The sequence below is a fragment of the Impatiens glandulifera genome, chromosome 8 (genome assembly GCF_907164915.1).
Source record: "Impatiens glandulifera chromosome 8, dImpGla2.1, whole genome shotgun sequence".
NCBI lineage: Eukaryota > Viridiplantae > Streptophyta > Magnoliopsida > Ericales > Balsaminaceae > Impatiens > Impatiens glandulifera.
Window position 1 is genome coordinate 21045218 of NC_061869.1, and position 5983 is coordinate 21051200.

Consider the following 5983-nt stretch of genomic DNA (forward strand, 5'->3'; position numbering starts at 1 on the left):
CCTACTTGTACAAATATATGTGGACAACATCATTTTCGGATCAATTGATCCCAAACTATGTGATAAATTCTCAACATTGATGACTAACAAATTTGAAATGAGTATGATGGGAGAGTTAAGCTTCTTCCTAGGTCTTCAGGTTAAGCAACTCGAAGGAGGAACTTTCATTAGTCAACCTAAATACACAAAGGAACTTCTAAAGAAATTTGGAATGGACACATGTTCCTCTGCCGCTACTCCAATGAGTTCATCAATCAAATTGGACAAGGATGACGACGGTCAGGTAGTAGACCTGACGGCCTACCGAGGAATCGTCGGTTCTCTCCTATACCTGACAGCAAGTAGACCGGATATACTATTTGCGATTAGAGTATGTGGAAGATTCCAGGCTAATCCAAAACAGTCTCACTACACAGCCGCAAAGAGAATCTTGAAATACCTAAAGGGAACCCCTGAAGTCGGTCCATGATAGCCGATTCGGGTATTGCCCAGAAATTCTGGGCTGAGGCTATCAATATTGCATGTCACACACAAAACCGGTCTCTAATTAACAAGTTTCACAACAAAACACCGTATGAAGTATACTTTGATAGGATTCCTAACCTTAGGTATCTTAAAATTTTCGGTTATAAATGTTACATTCACATAAATGACAAAAATTACCTATCTGCTTTTGATGCAAAATCTGATATTGGGATCATGTTAGGTTACTCAGCAGTTAGTAAAGCATATAGAGTGTATAACACTAGAACCTTAACCGTGGAGGAATCTCTCCATGTCGTTTTCAATGAATCGGTTGAAAGTAACACTGCATCATCCTTTGATCTACACAACAGACTGGAAAACAACAATATCCATTCTGATAGTGAAGATGAGGTTCCGGTTTTTAGACTGTTTTTCCATGACCAAATGGGTAATGATGAAACCTAACCGGATCAAGCTGTCACACAGCGGGAAACTGACACATCGGTTCAAACTTAGGAAATCGGTCGGTCTGACACTTTTGTTCAGCCTACCGATATGGACATTTGTAAGTCTTTTTTGTTGTAGCCGGCTAACTTTAGTTTATCTAATTCTTTCAAAATTATGGGTTATGGTATTTTTGTCTTATTGTTTTTTATATATTGAGTCGTAAAATAATTTTATTTAAAATTTTATGCATATTATGAATAAAATTTCTTCTATTTATGATATTGGAGATTGTGACATATTTCCATTAAAATATTTGAATTAGTAAATAAAAATGTATTTAGTACCTTAGATTTTATCGATTTGAGACATTTATTGATTGTATTAAGGATAAGCAAACAAACAAGTTTAATATTGGTGCAAAAGATGTACAAACTTATTAGAAATCACACACACAAATTTTTATTATCCATACATATGGAAACAATTATTCCTAAATATTTTATCACTTTTATTGACGATTATTCACCATACATGTATCTTTACTTGGTTGTTCAAAATAATTAGATGATTTAAAAAATTTTAAAGCTAAAGTAGAGAATAAATGTGAAAAAAATAAAAAATGATGAGAATCAAATAAAAATGGAGTGGTAGGATTATGATAGATACACTAAGAAAGGACAAACACTTAATCAATTTGCAAAATTTCTTCAAGATCATTAGATTGTTGCCCAACACTTTAAGTCCGGTTATCCAGATTAAATGGTGAGTGGGAAAGAATAATATTAGACATTAATTAACATTGTAAAAAGAATGTGGAGTAATTTAAAACCTCTCAAAAAAATTTGTTGACTGAAGCATTAAAGATGTACGGTTGTGTATATATTAAATTTGGTTTCATCTAAGATTGTGCTAAAGACTCCATTTGAGTTATTTAAATGATGGCAAACAAATTTGTGACATATACATTTGTGATAGGTTGTTTGAAATAAAAAATTTATAATCTATAATAAAAGAATTAGACCCAAGAACCATTATTGTGTATTTTAATGGTTATATTGAAATATCCAAAAATTATAAATTTTACTGTTCATCTCATGCCACTAAAATTATGGAATAAAGAAATGCAAAATTTCTTAAGAATAACTTGATTAGTGGGAGTGATCAATTATATATGATAACTAAATACATAAATGATCATTTGAAAAAAAAAATATCCTCTAATAAATTAAGTGTCTTTCATATCCTTCAAATTAAATGAGTGTTCCATAAATTGCTGAAATTAATAGTATAGATGAATTGTTTTAGAGAAACATTAAGAAAATGTTGAAAAAACCTAATGTGTATTCGTTTGAACAAAAAAATTCTCAATATTATGAAACAATAATAAGAAAATTTATTACATGAAGAAAAAACTCTACATAATGATTATATTGTGTATTTACGAGAATAAAACATTAATATTGGAGCTAAAAATAATCTTTGAGGTTTTCACAAGTAATAAATTATAAGAGATTAAACTTATGCTAATGCTACAGAAAAAGAGTTGAACTTTATGGCTTTTAATGGAGTTTAGGATCTCGTTGAATTGTCTAAGAGACATATGGTAAGACTCCTCGTCAAGGGTTCTCTCATAGAGAACAAGATGATTATATGAAAACACATTCTCTTATACTATGTATGATATTATTACTTCATTTTTATTTAGAGTTACATAAATGTTTTTTTAAGAAGATATTTCTAAATGGTGATATATAGAAAGATGTTTATATGAAAATAATATAAAAGATTAACAATCCTTTATACAAATTAAAACAAACTCTAGTTAATGGTATTTAAAATTCATGATGTAATCACTTATTTTGGTTTTGACGAGAATACAATGTATATAACTAAAGGTTAGTAGGTGTAATATTTGTTTTCTCGTACTTTGTGTGGATTCCATATATGCACATTTAAAATGCCATCCCGAAAAATGCGGTTTCGACATTTAGAAATAAATATAAATATAAACATTTCTTTGAATATTTTAAAATAAATTAAATTATATCAAATTCGAGAATTGGTTAAAAAACAATTTGTGACTTAAGAGTTTCCACATAATTTTTCACAAAATTAGGAAAAAATTATTTTAGCGTGTACAACATTCATTCCTTCGATAAAGAGATTCCTTAGGGTTTCGGTGATTAGTTTCATGTGAGAAATGACATCAGCGCTTTGTCTCTCGTTCCCATTAGAAACGGTCTCTACTTTTAATATTTTAACCATTTTTTAGAAATATTTTATCCTTATTTTTATCCGTTTATTTTGTCGAGTCATAAACCGATGTGAGTGTCTAACCCAAATTTTAAAACATAAACTCTAAGGATAATAATTAATTATTTATGTTAATATATAACTAATGTCTTGGAAAAATTAGGAAGTGACTCAAAAGGAATTAAAAATTTATGATACTCACTAATTAATTTTATGAAAATAAATAAATCAATCCAAACTTTTCTTGAGTTTTATAGTCCAATTGTGGACAAATGGAAAATCAAATGTTTAAAATAGAAAAAAAAAACAGTTATTATTATTATTAATATTTTGATTTAAAATATTAATTTAATTATTTGTAAAAATATTTTTGTTTTTTAAAATCTGTTCAAAGAATATTTAAAATAAAAGAAAAAATAAAAGTAAAAGAAAATCAAACAAGTTGGACATAAATGTCATTCGACAAGTTCAAAGTTTTGGTCTTGCAGATCATAGACTGAGAAATTTGACGAAATGACCTTAAAGACTGAGTTATTTGACCTGGTGGTAATTTGATAATTTAATTGCGCTCGTGGTTCTATATTTTTTTTATACGATTTTGCCCTTGTCGCGATACGCTAAGTGACTTAGCGTTTCGCGAAGTGGATTAGGGTGAGTATAAATACTCAAATATTTGCATTTTCTTAGTTTTCTTTCTCTCTCTTCTCCCGTTCTCTCCTTTACGGTGGCCAGCGGCGACGACGGGCGGCGACGGACGGCGGCGGTTATCTATACAGATCTATACAGATTTACAAGATTTTCTAACATAATCCATTTATGTTTTTATCTATACAGATTTACAAGATTTATAACCCTAAATCTATTTTGCATGCAGGTTTCCGATTCTAGGGTTTAGGGTATGCAGATCTCCGATTCTAAGGATTTGAAGGTCGTCGAGGTAGATGTTCATTTCAGATCTGATAAACAGTTATGTTCATGTTTACATTTTCTTTATTTCAAAACCTGTTCATATTTCGTTCATATTTGGTTCATATTTGGTTCATATTTGTTCATATTTGTGGGTTCATATTTGTTATTTGGTTCATATTTGACCATTTCGTTAAGTATGGTTCATTAATGGGTTTTGCATATAATCTTGGATCATATGAGTTCCGTTTCAGGGAAGATTCGCTAAGGACTTACCGTTTCGCTAAGTGCTTAGCGTTTCGTTAAGTAAGTGCTTAGCGTTTCGCTAAGTGCTTAGCGTTTCTCTAAGTGCTTAGCATTTCGCTAAGTGCTAAGCACTTAGCGAAACGGATCTTGTCTGTCTTCATCACCGGTGAGACTGAGCTCAGGATTCCTAAAGGCTCCAGTTAGAGCCATGAATCCTTTGATGGTTGCAAAAGCCTTAGGTGGAAAGCTTACATGGTATGTATCATGTATGTATGTATGTAATGTAAGAAAATAAGAGTATAATTGAAATTTGTTTGTTTGATTGATTGTAGTTTCGAGAGGGATTGGCTACGGAAAGATCTGAACGTGATTGGGTTTGGGTTGATCGGATGGTTAGCACCTTCCAGTATTCCGGCGATCAACGGACTCTTTCCAGCAATTAAAATATATTTCTGTTTCTTTCTAATATTAATATACATAAACAAGTAAACAAACATGTTAGGCTGGTTACTTGAAACTTGAGATTGTTCTTGGCATTGACTTTTGGACAAATTGGATTCAAGGGCAGGACTGAAGATTACTTCAGTAAATAAATAAATTAATTCTAATTAAGAAAATAATAATATGTAAAAAGTGAACTACTTTCTTTGGTATTTGTTAATGAATGTTTAAGCTGCTTTTGGTATTTGTTAATGAATGTTTAAGCTGATTTTGTTTCATTTCTTTCTATACCATTTCATTTATGCATCAAACTAAAACATAACCATTTCTCTACAAATGAACATTTGATTTATGCAAAAGTAAAAAAAACAAACAAACATTTTCTATACCATTTCATTTATGCATCAAGTTAAAACATAACCATAACAATTCTATACCATTTCATTTATGTATCAAATTAAAAATAATCATTTCTCTACAAATGAGCATTTGATTTATGCAAAAGTAAAAAAAAAAAACTATAAAAACACCATCTGTGGGAATTAAACCCACAACCACATGGTTAAAAGCCATGCACTCTACCAGCTGAGCTAAGACAACTCATGTTAAAATATTTAGCGAAACGATAAGTCCTTAGCGAAACGAGAAGTCCTTAGCGAAACGGGAAGTCCTTAGCGAAACGGAAAATAAACCCTAAACAACAGTGATTCGAAGATGCATAAACCAAACATCAATAAACTTGAAATATCATAAGATAAACGTACCAAGTGGAACAGTGCTCGTGCTCGTCGTGAAACTCATTGTCGTTTCGCCGCCGCCGTCGCCGCCGATCGCCGCCGCCCAGTTTAGAGAGAAGGAGGAGAAGAACGGGAAGAGAGAGAAGGAGAAGAAAAGAAATGAAAAAAATGAGGGAAGTTATATTAAATAGTAAGGGTAATTTGGACATTTCACACATTTTCACTTCGCGAAACGCTAAGTGACTTAGCGTTTCGCGACAAGGGCAAAATCGTCCAAAAAAAATAAAATCACCACGAGCGCAATTAAATTATCAAATTACCACCAGGTCAAATAACCCAGTCTTTAAGGTCATTTCGTCAAATTTCCCCATAGACTCGACGGTTGGAGGTGGACTGTAGTCCAGGTAAATTTTGTAAAACACTATATATATTTTATATATATTTAACAAGTAAGACTTTTTCAGTTGATTTTGGAAGTGAAACTAATT

The 5983-nt window shown here is 31.3% G+C and overlaps 1 non-coding gene across 1 annotated transcript; it reads right to left on the reverse strand.

The window, feature by feature from the left end:
• Window positions 1-5285: 5285 nt before the first annotated feature.
• TRNAK-UUU lies at window positions 5286-5358 on the reverse strand. Its single transcript has one exon. It is a non-coding gene; the product is annotated as a tRNA-Lys (tRNA).
• Between the last annotated feature and the right edge of the window lie 625 nt (window positions 5359-5983).